The sequence below is a fragment of the Gracilinanus agilis genome, chromosome 4, assembly GCF_016433145.1.
Source record: "Gracilinanus agilis isolate LMUSP501 chromosome 4, AgileGrace, whole genome shotgun sequence".
NCBI lineage: Eukaryota > Metazoa > Chordata > Mammalia > Didelphimorphia > Didelphidae > Gracilinanus > Gracilinanus agilis.
The window spans coordinates 395,480,140-395,495,822 of record NC_058133.1 but is presented as its reverse complement, the minus strand read 5'-3'; positions in this window follow the sequence as shown (position 1 = coordinate 395,495,822).

Below are 15,683 nucleotides of genomic sequence, written 5' to 3'. Positions count from 1 at the left end.
GAGAGAGAGAGAGAGAGAGAGAGAGAGAGAGAGAGAGAGAGAGAGAGAGAGAGAGAGAGAGAGAGAGAGAGAGAGGAGAGAAAGAATCAAGACTCATTTGGGGTTTTCTTGGCAAAGATACTAGAATGATTTGCCATTTTCTTCTCCAGCTCATGTTACAGATAAGGAAATTGAGGCAAACAGGGTTAAGAGGCCTGCCCAAGGTCAAATAAGTATCTATGACCAAATTTGAACTAAGGAAGATGAGTCTTTCTGACTTCTGGTCCCACACTCTATCCACGGCACCAACCTAGGTGCCTATAAAAGATGGAATTGGGCTTATAGATCTGGAAGTCACCTTAGAGGCCATCTAGTCCAGCCCCCTCATTTTAAAGACCAAACTACTGAGGTCCAGAAAGCAATTTTTCCAGTGTCACATAAGTTACACAGAGACAACACTAAGATTTGAATCCAGATCTTCACATTCAAAATCCAATGCCATTTTCATTACACCCTTCCAGCTTTAAGACTATGATTCAAAGCTTTCTCTTCATGCCTCTTTTTGACCTAGAACATTCTCAGAGAATATGCCAGTAGAGTCTATGTTTGGGTGAATCCTACCAAAAAGAAAGGGTTCAGGTCTGGGCATTGAGCAAACAATCTATGTTGTCTGGGATGCTCGTTACTTAAGGATCCACCAACAAGGAATTTTTTTTTGGTGATTTTGGAGTGTTTTTGTTTGTTTGCTATAGGAATTAATGACTATTGACTAAAATAGGGAAGATTGATTGGCAGTGGTGGAGAAGGGGCCAACATGAATATAGCCACAGATCTTTGAAGGTAAGAAGCAAAATGAGACCCTCTCATGGCAGCCCTACAACTAATTAGATGTATGACATTGAACAAGATTTTATATGTCTGTACATTTCTAGCTTAGGATTTCTGGTGTGAAGTTTTCTCAGGCCTGGCCCACGGGAGCATAGGGTACGCTTCTGTTTAGGGAAGAAACCTGTAGGACATTACTGACCCTCTGTGGCCAGACTAGGAAAGTTCAGCTTCAGAATGGAAAAGCTCTTAGCTTAGAATTGAGCAGAGGGTTTAGGGGAGGCAGGGACTAGATTTAAAGCTAAAAGGGGCATCACAGGCCATTTTATCCACTCTGAACCCCGCATTTTATAGATAAGAAGTCTAAAGAGTTAACTTTAGAGTTTTTTTCTTTCCTAGGATCCTTCCAGAGTAAAGACTTAAAAATGTTGACTGGCTCACTGAGGCATGTGGAGATGATGAAAGTTCTCTCATTTCCACTGTAATCCTAGTTTTTGTCTACTGTGAAATGCATCCACAAAGAGAGAGACTTTTTTCTCATTAAATTGGGTTGAATTAATCACATGAGGCTGGGATGGAAGGTGGGTAGAAGGGTACCCAGATATGATGATGATAACAAAGAAGTAAAATAAGTATTTGAGGTAGGATTCATCCTTCGATTCTCCAATTCTAAATTCAGTGTTTTCTTCACCCCCTGGACTATGCTGTTGCCTAACAAGGGTTATAGACTACTTAGTTCTGTATATATTTATTTATGTTCCCATTAGAAGTTTCCTGTTTTGCCTTAGGGTCATAACTTTGGACATACGTTATAAAAGAGATTCCTCTTTTGTTTTTATCTCCCCTTGCCCTCAATTTGATCAATCATCAAGTCTTATGAATTCTTCCTCCGAAAAGTTTCCCACACCCATCCCTTGGTCCCTATTATCACCACCAACACCTTTACTGTTGCAGTAGTTCCTTTGGATGGTGTCCTTATCTCTTCCTCACCCTCTGGGAAGGTCTAGACTGGAGGTTTGTCTTCCATAACCTTGGTCCTAGATTCAGGAGAACCAGAGGAAGGCTCCAGAAAAATTGCTCAAATTGAGCCAAGAGGAAGCTTAATTCCTCAAATTTGTTAACCATAAATTTGTAGTTATACTTGTAGTGACCCCAATAGAGAATGATCTAGGGTAGAGAATGATAGTGCTTTGTAATTGGGTAACAAGATTGCAGCTGCTTGGTGGCTAAGTGGATAGAGTGCCATGCCTGAGTTAGAAAGACTCATCTTCCTGAGTTCAAATCTGACCTCAGATCCTTACTAATTGTGTGACTCTGGGCAAGTATCTAAACCCTGTTTGCCTCGGTTTTGAGCTGGAGAAACAAATTGACAAATCACTCCAGTATCTTTGTTAAAACAACTACAACCACTCAAACAGGGTCAAGAAGAGTAGGACACAACTGAAATAACTGAATAACAAATAAAACTAGAAGTAAGAAACCATTTGAGGCTATTTCAGATCATACTGGTTCTACCTCAAGGGAAGAGTTATCTAGGTATCCTTCTACCTAACTTCCATTCCAACCTTGTGAGATTCATTCAATCCAATTTAATGAGGGGAAAAAAGTCTGCCTCAAGGATGCATTTCACAGTAGACACACACTAGAATTATAGTGGTAATGAGGTACACATATAGAGAACACAGGTGGCCAAGACAATTCATGCCTCTAATAATAAGTCCTGATGTCCTTTCTCTCCTCATGACATCGCATAATACCCCCTTTGGGTGCTGCATCTCTGCTGATCACTCCACTGGACTCCCTGGATCTATTCCTCTTCACAAGTCACTTTTCCATCTGCAAGGAATAATTCTCTTTTGAATCTACGATAGACTGTTATCTGATATCAGGGGATCCTTGAAATTGCTTATTCCCTGAAGTCACTGCTTCTCTATGTCCATATCTGACCAGAGTATGTGCCTCTGTTCTCTAAATATTTTCAGACTGATGAATGTTTAAACTGCTGGACAGAGAGATGCCTACTGGGCAAATAGTTCTAATGCACCATACTGTAACCAATGGAGGTGTGGAAGAGGAGAAAGAAATTCCCTCCTTCCCTCTTGCTCACTTTCTACCATCAGAGCCGGGACACAATTTCACAAAGCTGTTCTTGTCCTAGATTCATGAGAACTGTCTCATTCTTGAACTCTTGAATTTTGTTCTAAGGGCCATCTTTAGGACTGTGAAATGCATTCATGAAAAAGAGAGACTTTAAGATGAAGTATCATGCATGCAGAACAAGAAGGATAGTTTGACATTATGTACACCAGGACTAGTTATCACAGATTCTAAAATACGGATAGTATTATAGGAAAAGGCAATAAACCTTGCCCAAAGTAGTTCTACCAGCCACTTATCTAATAATATTAATAGCTAACATTTATATAGTGATGACTATGTGACCAGTCATTGTAAATATTGTCTTATTTGATCTTCACAACAACTCTGGGAGGCAGGTATTATTATTATCTCAATTTTACAGGAAAAGAAACTGAAGCAAATAGAGGTTAAGTGACTTGCCTACCTTCATAGAGCTTGTAAGTGTCTGAGACCAGATTTGAAGTCACGTCTTCCTGACTCCAGACTCAGTACTCTAGCCACTGCACAAAGGAATGGTTGCCTCAAGCTTGTTCTGCGATTCTATTCCCTCCCTCTGCCTATAGGAATAACAGCAGATCCCCATCCTCCCTCAAATCCCTTATATTACCTCTAGCCCTCTACCCTATTCATACATATTCCCATTTTTTTTGTCTCTCAATTACCACTCTACACTCTCCTTCACAAACACCTAGAACAGTGATGATGAACCTTTTAGAGAACAAGTGCCCAAACTGCAATCCTCACATCACATGTGAGCTGCCCCCTTATCCCAGACCTGGGAGGGAGGAAGCGCTCCCATTGGGCTGCTGGGCAGAGGGGCGGGTGATGTGAGAAATGTCCTCAGGCACACATGGAAAAAGGGAAGGGAGGAGCCCCCTCCAGCATGCTCTGGCACACGTGCCGTAGGTTCACCAACCTGGACCTAGAGCCTGGAAATCTGGCAAGTAGTCAAGAAGAGGATTTGATTTTGGTTAGTTTGTTTGTTTTTAATAGTCTAGGTGTAATTAGTCATTTCAAATAGCTGTAGGAAATACTTTCTTCTCCCAACTAGCTTTCTGCCTTCTCCTGTGGTTCTTAATTCTAACATTCAGTCAGCTTAATCCATGGTGCTAACTTCTGATAAGGGTTTTCTACTTGCTTTACTGGTTAACATTTGCATTACATCCTGAATTCCAAGACTGCCCAGTCTCCAGCAAGGACCTCTGTTTCTTGCCTTCTAACCTGATACCATAGCAATAATGCATACTTAATATGACCATCTATATTAGTTGTTAAGTCCCTTTTCAGTCATATCCAACTCTCTAGGACCTCACTTGGAATTAAAAAAAAATATTGGAACAGCTTACCATTTCCTTCTCTAGCTCATTTTATAGTTTAGGAACTAAGGCAAACAGGATTAAGTGACTAGCTCAGGGTCACACAGATAGTAGAGATCTGATGTGAGATTTGAGTCCAGGAAGATGAGTTTTTCTGACTCCTGACCTGGCTCTCTATCCACTGTGCTGCTGGTTAATTATTTGAGCTCTACCAATAATCACGAACCAGATTAGCCCTTACCTGATTATTCTATTCTACAGCCCCCTTTCACCTCAATGATTTATGGCAAGAATGGCTACATTAATTCTGCTTTTAGATATAGCATGCCCATTAATCCATCCAACCTACCCTTAACAGATTGAGCCATCTAATCCAATGCTCTGATAAATAAGACTGACTAGTCGTATGACCTCGAGCAAATCATTTCCTTGTCCTCAGTTTTCATGCCTGTACAATGAGAGGGTTTGATTCAATGACATCAAAGATGACCTTTATATAGTTTCACATATGTTTTGTCATGTTCTCCTCAAAGTCAAGCTGACATGTTCTAGTAATTATGTAAAATACTCGTGTTGGAGGTAGGTCAACCTCCATAGAGGGCCAAGAAGGCAGGATTTTAATTGAAAGGAGAACAAGTTTAAACCGAAGGGAAAAGGGCATGTTTATTCCAAAATATAATTGAGTAGAAGAATCCAAAGGGTAAGATGAGTAAGGAGACTGATTGCCAAGATACTTTCAGAGTAGGGAGACTCAATTCAAATTAAGTTGGCCAAAAATACAAGGAGTGCCAGGAAGTTGATCATTTTTCTGACTCATTTGTAATTCTCCAAAGCATTTGTTCTTTAATTTCAGCTACATGAATTCCTAGAATCTATGTGGGGAATCTGGGGTACTATTCCCTTAAAGACCTTTTGAATTATTTACCAACATTTACAACAACCAAAATAATTTAATTTACCAATGGAAGAACTTGTTTATGCCAACATATAGTCTATCTTATAATAAGGATATATTCACTGCCTTTTTTAAAAAACATTTATTAATATTCATTTTTAACATGGTTACGTGATTCATGCTCCTACTTTCCCCTTCACCCCCCGCATTTCCCCCACCCATGGCCAATGCACATTTTCACTGATTTTAACATGTATAATTGATCAAGACCTATTTCCAAATTGTTGTTAGTTGCATTGGTGTGGTAGTTTTGAGTCTACATCCCCAATCATGTCCACCTCAACCCATGCGTTCAAGCAGTTGTTTTTCTTATATGTTTCCTCTCCTGCAGTCCTTCCTCTGAATGTGGGTAGCGTTCTTTACCATAAATCCCTCAGAATTGTCCTGGGTCATTGCATTGCTGCTGGTACAGAAGTCCATTACATTCGATTTTACCATAGTATATCAGTCTCTGTGTACAATGTTCTTCTGGCTCTGCTCCTTTCACTCTGCATCAGTTCCTAGAGGTCTCTCCAGTTCACCTGGAATTCCTCTAGTTTATTATTCCTTTGAGCACAATAGTATTCCATCACCAGCATATACCACAATTTGTTCAGCCATTCCCCAATTGAAGGACATACCCTCCTTTTCCAGTTCTTTGCCACCACAAAAAGCGTAGCTATAAATATTTTCGTACAAGTCTGTTTTTTTATGATCTCTTTGGGGTACAAACCCAACAATGGTATGGCTGGATCAAAGGGCAGGCATTTTATTCACTGCCTTTTGATAAAATGTACATAATAGGAAAAAATTAGACATATGCTACTAAAATATTTACTGAAAATTTTAGCTTACTGTTTATTTTATATCCCAGAGTTTTAAAATATGTCATCTGAACTTAGTTTCTAATGAATAGTTTAGGCTCCGTATAGTAAGATTTCCTCTACTGTCCTCTAATATAACCTTTCTGTGGGACTATGACAAGCTCATTTAAAGTGTGGGAACCAGTGATTCACCCCATTTTGACAGCTAAGCATGAGAGGAAGTGGGTGTATTCTATTTTTTTCTCTTTTCATTAGAATGTCAGGTTTTAGTCTATCTCACAAATTCCAAAACACCATTACTGGAAGATGACTTTTAATAACTAAAGGTACATCTGAACCAGTTCCCTTTCAGCATGGTAAGGTAGGAAGCCCATTAGATAGGAAGGGAGATGATCAGTATTTTATTTCTCTGCCACTCTCTCTCTCCATGGCTCTGAGCACTTCCCTGGCCTTCAGGCTTTTTTATCTATGGAAAGAAAGGGTTAGATTAAACCATCTCTGTTTTCTTCCAACTATAAGATTTTCTGGGTTCTATAGTAACATTCCAATTTAGATAGTGAGACAATATTGATTACTGGTACAGAAGAGCAATTAGCATGAGTTTTCAACAAAAGATCTCTCTTTGTTTTTACTTATTGGTTATATTGATCATTGAGAGCTCAACAAATCATTCTGGGGCTAACTGTGTTTTGTTTTTGTTTTTGTTCTTGAATCCTTACCTTCCATCTTAGAATCAATACTGTGTATTGGTTCCAAGACAGAAGAGAGGTAAGGGCCGGGAAATGGGGGTTAAGTGACTGAGGTCAGATTTGAACCCAGAGTCATTAGGACTCAATCCACTGAGCCACCTAGCTGCCCCCTAATATTAAGTAGGCTGTATTTGGAGTCAGAAGATCTGGATTTGAATCCAGTATTTGTCAAATCCTTTCTTTCTACCTTGGTTTTGCCAACTATAAAATGAGGGGGTTGGACTAGGTGCTTATCAAGATCCATTCCAGCAGTCATTTCAATTTCACTCCAACTCTTCATGACCCCATTTGGGGTTTTCTTGGCAAAGATACTGGATTGGTTTGCCATTTCCTTCCCAAGCTCTTTTACCAGATAAGGAAACTGAGGCAAACAGGGTTAAATGACTTGCCCAGGGTCACACAACTACTATTTGAGGTCAGATTTGAACACAGGAAGAAGAATCTTCCTGACTTGAAGCCCAACACTCTATCCGCTTATATGAAACCCTAGATTTGGAATTAGGAATATGTGAGTTCAAATCCAGCCTCAGACACTTACTAGCTGAGTCACAATAAGCAATTTATTGAACTTCTATTTTCCTCAAGTTCCTCATCTGTAAAATCAGGATATTAGTAGCACTGACCTCTCAAGGTTGTTCTGAGGATAAAAATCCATTCCATCTCTAAATCTATGATTCTGTTCTCTAGATTTACTGTTTAACTGGAGGAGGAGGTAAGTTGTTGATGTAGAAATGTCAAGTGAGACATGACATTTGAGAGACAGAGATAATAGATGTATGGCTGAGACATTGTTTTGTGACCCATGAATTATTATTGTAAAAAAGCAAGAGGAAAGCCTTTCGTCAGTCAAGAAGCATTTATTAGCTGTTTACTGTAATGAGCAAAAGATGAAATAACTGAGCAAACAAACAACGGTTTGATCTTCTGAGTATATCGATTTATTAAGCATTGTATGGCCAATTGCCTATCAAATCAGGACTGCTTCTTCAGCTCACAGCTAGACCCTGAATATAGGAGCAGATAAACTTTTACACATTAAAAACAATTAATCAAATAAGACCAATTAGTTAAAAGGAAACAGTACAACATTAGGTAATGATTTCTAATTGGATTAAAGAATAGGGACTTTCCAAGTTCCAAGTTGGAGAGTAAACAAGTGCAAATCCCTAAATTCAGCAAAAAGGATTTCCCACTCCTCCCCAGGAATCAATCAAAGGAATATGGAAACAATAACTGATTGATGAATAAGGGGGCCAGTTTTCAGATAAGACATATGATTTGCTTGAGATGTACAATTATGAGAAAACTCCATATATCAATTTTTTAGGATCTGACTACATTTCTGGTCAGAATAACTTAAGTCCTTGGTTAAGGGCTCTAAATAGCAGGTACAAAAGTTTCCCAGCCACATAAGGCTAGGTTCAAATGATGCAATAAGGTTTTCTTTCAATTCCCCTAGTTGAATAAATTTTTCTCAAAGAAAGAAGTTGGACTAGACCAACTTGAATAGAACAGGAACTAAGCATCCAGAATTGAGTCACAAGATAAAGTCAGTGTGGTTCACTCAATTTCTACAATGAACCACTTTCTGTCCTCATCTCCTCAATTCCTTCATTGCTGTTTCTCAAGCATTGTGATAAGGATGAAGAAAAGTAAACTTCACAGTCCTTACCCTTAGGGAGATCACATTCTAGTAAGGAAGAAAACATCCAGACAACTCTGTACATACAAGATCACTCTGAGTTTTATTTCCCTTAATTTTGCAGTCTACTTTCTATTGAAATTTAGTCAGTAAGAAAGTGAGATGGCTAGAAATGTCCAAATAATCTAAAACTCATAAGCATATTTCACTACTTCAGTGAATTTATAATTTCATTGGTGGTGTTCTTCTCTACACATAGATTTTAGTATAGTTAGTTAATAGTGTGGGTAAAAAATTGTCTCACAAAGGAAGCCAGAATGATATTGACTAAAGGAGATCAAATATGAACATTAATTAGGCCATTACTTATATCTTACCCAGAAAAACCCGAGACTTGGGTATACTATGGTCCTTTTCTATGTGTATAGTTTTCCACCTTTTTTTATTTTAATGTAATCAATTGTACCCTGGCATTTCCATACCAAAACTTACCAAAACTTAGGATCCTGGGATCAGAGAGACCACGTAGTCTAACTTTCTCCAGTGAGGATCTAGACAGAAGCCTAGAAAGATTAAGCAACTTTCCCAAGGTCACTAAGTAACAAATACTAAGCATCAGAAATGGTACTTCAACCTTCATCTTCGTCTTCCAAATTCAGGGGTTTTTCCATTGAACCACATGGGTCAAAATCCATTGTACAGGGATAACTAAATGACTCAGTGGATAGAGAAACAGACCTAATTACTGGAGGTCCTGGGTTCAATCTAATCTCAGACACTTCCTAGTTGGGTGACCCTGGTGGAGTCACTTAACTCCTATTTCCTAACTCTTGCTGTTCTTCTGCCTTGGAAATAATATATATATAATATTGATTCTAAGATGGAATGTAAGGGTTAAAAAAAGATAGGATTGACTTCTTTAAGAGGTACAATAGTAATAGCTAGCATTTTTTTATATAAGTAGCATTCTACAGACTATTTACACCCATCATGTTTATCAATTACTCCATGGGTTATATATGATTTAAATAAGATCATGACACTTATTGAATTGTTTGTTGCCTTTTTGTACTTGAAAAGGAACAAAATGATACCATGATGTGATATCAGTGTGTCTGACAGTGGCCAATCAGACTAAGAAAAGCTTGGGAGACTCACATACAGGTCAGGTACTTGGGTTGAAAACAACAACAAACAAACAGATATTTAATGATTCACAGTCACGTGGCATCCTTGGGAGAATATTGGTATTTGTGGAAAGCCATCAAAGCTCGTGCAGTTTCATGTAGCGAGTCATCAGCTCTGAAAAAACCCGCACAGCTGTTATCAGAAGGATGGATGTTTTCACTCAGTTTCCCCTATGTGACTCTTTTCTCACTAGCATTCCCTTTTACTGAAACTATTGAAATCAGTATCCTTACTCAACCCTGGGAGACAGGGAAAAACAATACAGGCTAATCAGCAAGGTCAACAACAACCACAGACCACTAACTATCCCTAAATAAACCCCTAAATAAGCCCCTATAATACAGAAACTTTCCCTAAAATCATCCCCACAATAAACCAGCAGTTAGTGAGTTAATGCAAGTTTCTAAATTCTCCAGCAATAATGTACCTGGCCTGGATTTGCTCCCAAACTCCCACTGATCAAGGAAACAGTGAGTTACAAGAAAAACAGGGGGAATGACAAATTAGCACAGGATCACCCTTGCAGAACTGCATTCTTATTTTTTTTTTAAACTCTTAACTTCTGTGTACTGGCTCCTTGGTGGAAGAGTGGTAAGGGTGGGCAATGGGGGTCAAGTGACTTGCCCAGGGTCACACAGCTGGGAAGTGTCTGAGGCTGGATTTGAACCTCGGACTTCCTGTCTCTAGGCCTGACTTTCCATCCAGTGAGCTACCCAGCTGCCCCCAGGAGCTGCATTCTTATTAACCTCGTAGCAGAAAGAACAGTGAACTTACCTTTGAAGAATAGTAAAAAATGAAAGACTATAATTGAAACAATATTATCGTATCTTTTTTGATGTAATCAACTACTATAACTATCTTCTTGATTAATGATATGTCTGGATAGCATAAAGTAAGAATATGCTTGATTTAATTAGTTAAAATATAATTAACCATTATGCTTAGCTAGGAAATGATGTTCTTGTACCTTATGTGGTGCAGAGAGGGGGCATAACTGCTTTGCAGAATTCTTCTGTCAGTTAAGGAGGGTTTTAGAATCTTGGGAAAAGGGCAGTTGGTCCTGGGAACTTGTGGAGAGAACCAGGGTCCATCTGAGCTCCTTCTTTGATTAACTAAATGGCATGGCTGAAAATAATAAAGTTCCAACTAAGCCATTCCATAATGAATAATTCTTGACAAGCTTGCTTCTTTATTTAATCACAGTAGGATAATTAATAAATGCCAATCATATGATATTTCAAAAGTTAATGTATGATTCTTAATGTATGGGAAAATCAAAATCTGTATGAGATCACAAAGGAAAAAAAGGGTATAAAAATAAAAATCAGCAGATGGCACCAGAGAGAACAGCCTCTGCAATTTCACTTGCACTCTGGCTCGTTTTCATTTCATTTCGCCACACCATCCTACCTCCAGAGATCCCCTGAGCAAAGAGCGGGCTTTTTGCAGGTATTAAACAGGTAGACTATTAAAAAGACAATTTGAGATTGCTTAAAGCACTGTGAAATTTCATTTTTTAACTTAATCACCACCACCACCAAAAAATATTTGAATAAACAAATGTGTAAAAATTATGTGATATACCACAAATTCCACATTGTTTACAATTTGTTTAAAATATATAAATTATACATGTATGATAATGTGAACATCCTCTTTTTTTTAGTTCCCTTGGGATTTGTTTCACTTTGATACATTTTTTCCTCTTAATTTTATGGCTGTTTCTTTTTTTAATATAATCAAAGTATGTATTATTCTTATCCTCTTTTCACCCTGTGTATATTTCCCTCATTTTCTTTACATTTCAATATTTGTCATTTCTTAAAACATAATACAATGCGTTACATTCAAGTACTGCTCTCTATTCAGTCATTTCTCCTAATCATTGCATTTGACAGTGAAATTTCCAAGTGTTATCCAGCCTGATCTCTACCTCCTTATCTCTATTTTCTCTGTAAATTGTAATAATGTCTCTTTGTGTCATTTATTTCTTTATCTTGATCTGGTCCTGTGATTTTGTTGTTACAGGGAACATCTGGTATAGAAATTCATCTGTAACTTAAAGTCCTAGAGAGAGGCTCCAGATACCAAGGAATTAAGTAATTTGCCTATGTCCAGATGATGAGTGGTGTCAGAGGCAGGTCTTCCTGACTCCACAGTTAATCTTCTATTTATAAAGGATGCTGCTTCTTGCTTAAGCTATTAGGGTCCATTATTCTTAATTTATTATTACATGTCAAAGGGTCAATAAAGCTCTATTCTTCAGCGGTGCATGAGATTATTCTCTGATTATACTGTCCTGGCTTTCTTGGTGAGGGAATGGACTGAACCTGTGATTTTACTGATCTCTGAAATTCCCAGCAAGGAACTTCCTCTCCTCGTACAGATCAGTATCATCTCTGCAAACTCTAATGTTAGAGAAAGGTCTGGGATACTGAGAGTCACACAGTCAGTATGTGTCAGAGGAAGGACTTGAATCCACTTCTTCCTGGACGATTGACTTTCTGCACTCTACGTAACAGTTATGGCACCTCTCCAGTGCAATTTTACCTTGTCTATATTTGCTCTTGTCATTTGTTGTTGCTGTTGTTAGGCCTTGGTTTTCTAGGATGACATCACAACAAGTGATGCCTTGTATGTGAATGAGATTTTTAGTGAGGCAGAGTTGTGCAAAATCATCGGCCCTGGTCTCTCTTCATTTAGTTGAAAATGCAAGAATAATTTAATAGTGTTATAAGGAAATCATAACTGGCCCTATGGACTTTATCATCTAAGAATCTAGAAAAACACCTAAACTATAATATATATATATATACACATGTGTATATATATATATATATATATATATATATATATATATTATACTATATCTTTCATTTCAATAGCCAGGTATAGACCCAGTCTTGCCATCCTTACCCATAATCTATCCACTTTCACTTTTGCGTGTTGAAGTCTGGAAAATATCACCGTGCTCCAGCTACCAGCCAATTAAGGATCAGAACAAATCTGAAAGGAAATGGGTCTTTCTTTGAAAAAGCTTTGTTTTAGTCACAAATATATTATTGGGAAAGTAATTGAGTCTTACGAACTTTCTATCTTAATTACTAAAATTTAAAAACTTTCCAGGCAAAGAATTAAAAGTATCTCCAGAAATCTATCCACATATTAGTCAATATTTTAATATTATCCACAAAAGTATTTATTAAATACTTATTCGTAAAGCATATGGGATAGGAATCTGTACTGAGTGAACTACAAAAACAATGCATGCATTTGTAACCCTAAACTCCAAACATGTGGAGGATAAATAGATCATTGGAAACTGACCTATAAGTACTTTACATTTTTTTAAAGATGGGTTAAATATTTACATCTAATATTATGCCAAGCCTAACAATTCATACAGGAAAAGCCAAATAGATAAAAGTCTATTATTTAGTAGGATTGAACAGCTAGATGAACAGCTCACTGAGTAGTTCCACCTGTACATTTATCTTGGACAAACATACTGGCTACACAATGAATCAGACTTCAAATTAAATGGAAAGAGAAAGAGGACTGGATTACAATGAAAATTAAAATAGTATTTAATAGCCAGCATTAATAGATTGTTTACTATGTTCCAGGAACCGTACTAAGCACTTTATTATGTCATTTGATTCTTACAACAACTGTGGGAAGTAGGTGCTATTATTATCCCCATCTTATAAAGGAAGAAACTAAGGCAAACAGGAGTTAAGTGACTCACCTGGGGTCACACAGCTAGCAAATGTCTGAGATCAAATTTAAATTCAAATCTTCCTGAATCCATGCACTATGACCCAACCAACCTCTTTCAACCATCTCAAACTTCTCCTTGAAACAGAAACTCATCTTTTTTTAACATCAACATTCTTCCTATGGGGGCAGCTAAGTGGCACAGTGGATTGAGCACTGGCAAGAGTTCCAATCTGACCTGAGATGCTTACTAGCTGTATGACTTTGAGGAAATCATTTAGCCCTATTTGCCTCAAGGACTCATCTATAAAATGAAATGGAGAAGAAAATGGAAGTCTTTGCAGGATCTTTGCCAAGAAAACCCTAACTGGATCATGAAGAATTGGCCTCGATTGAAACAACTGCACAACAACAAATTCTTCCTATGATGACTAGAAATTATGGCACAGCAGAGTCTCCAAAAAGAATCAAAATGGTGGATCCCCCAAAGAGTAGTGGAATGTTCTACCATATATCTCTATATAGATAGATATTATACATGTGTTCTATATAACATATCTATGTATAAGAAGGCTCAATTCATGTATTACCAGCAAAAGGAACACACATGTACAAGTATGACCTTTGTTTCTTGTAACATTCTACCTCCCTTCAAGGCTCTGCTCATGTCACCTGCTACAAGAAGATTTTCCCAATTTCCTCAGCTATTAATTCATGTTCTCAGGTCTCCCCTCTCCCCAGTTATTTTATTTGTTACATGCATCTGTATTTGAATGTATCCAGGTACATATTGTAGCAAACTCTTGGAGAACAGAAATTCAGTATCCTTGGTGCTGAGCACACAATTGGAGTTTAATAAATGCTTGGTAAACTGGATTGAATAAAAGAATATTCTTAAAAGAATAGATGACTGGAAAAGAAGGCAGGTCATTTAGGTAATGAGAGAAAAACATACCAACTAGACAGATTATGTGCTTCCCTGGGACTCATATAAAGTGTCCTCAGCACATTGGATAAATTCTATCTGGAAAACATAAGGGTAAATATGGATAAAAGCAGCACAGGATGAGAAGGCATTCATCTATACCAGTTAGGTATTGCAGTGGATAGCAGTTAGAAAGATCTGAGTTCAAATCTAGTTTCAGATGCTGTGTGACCCAGGGCAAATTACTTAAACTGTTTGCCTTAGTTTCCTCTAGTGTAAAATGGGAATAGTAATAACACCCAACTGCCAGGATTATTGAGAGAATAAAGTGAAATAACATTTCTAAAGCATTTTGAAAACCTTAAATCACTATGTAAGTGCTACTTTATTATTGCACCTATCATAAGGAGTATTTACTGATCCTTTGAAATTTTGAAAATGTATGATATACAAAGAAAAATATTAATAATTTCATTAGGGAAATAAAAGAAGCAAACTCTCTACTGTGATCCTATTTATATTTGTATTGAAAAAGAAAATTCCATTTTTGTTTAAATTTAAAACACAAAAATATATTAGGCACACACAGTGCCTTCTTGACTTGCTCTGTAAAATCAATAAACAATAGAAACAATAATATCTGAATCTGAAAGGATTGTTTTGAGGATTAAATACCATTAAAAGTAAATATATACATATATACATTTATTTATTTAGATATATATATATATATAAATTTATAACTAAATATAATTTCTCAGGAATTCTTTGTAAATCTTGAAGTACTATATAAATGTCAGCAATTACTAAAGTTCCACCCCATACCCAAACCGTGCTTTGAGTTCTGGATTTGAGGTCAGTTCATTTGGGATTTGAATTCTTCCTCAGAAACTTACTAGTGAAAAAATAAAATAAATGTTAGTGATTAAATAAATATTAATGGGTTGATGGTATAAGGTTAAAGGTGATAGATGATTTCTAGGTTCTTGATAGTCCTTGGGCCAGTAACTTAATATCCTATAGATCTGGGAAAGGATTAGAGAGAGACTGACAAGGTAATAATAACAGGGTTTATTATTTAACTGGGACAGGGAAGGGAAGGGAATGGGATGATCTGACTGGGTTATAATTACATTCCTCCCACCAAGGTCCAACAGATTTCTACTCTGATCTTTCTACTTGAATTTATCCAGCTACCTATATTCTATCCTATTCAGAATTCCCCCTTTAGATAGTATTTAAGAGTAAGGGAAAGGCTGGAAGGTAAACAGGTCCACTGAGTTTGTAGGGAGATCTCACGGCTGTTGTCCTTCAGGGTCTATCAGGAATCCAGGAGGGTCTCAGCACCATAAATCCAAGAGGAAGGGGAGTAAGGATCTGGCTACACAGTCCACCCATGTTACTTACCAAACTCAACCTCTTCCTGGCCAGTGAAAACTTGAATG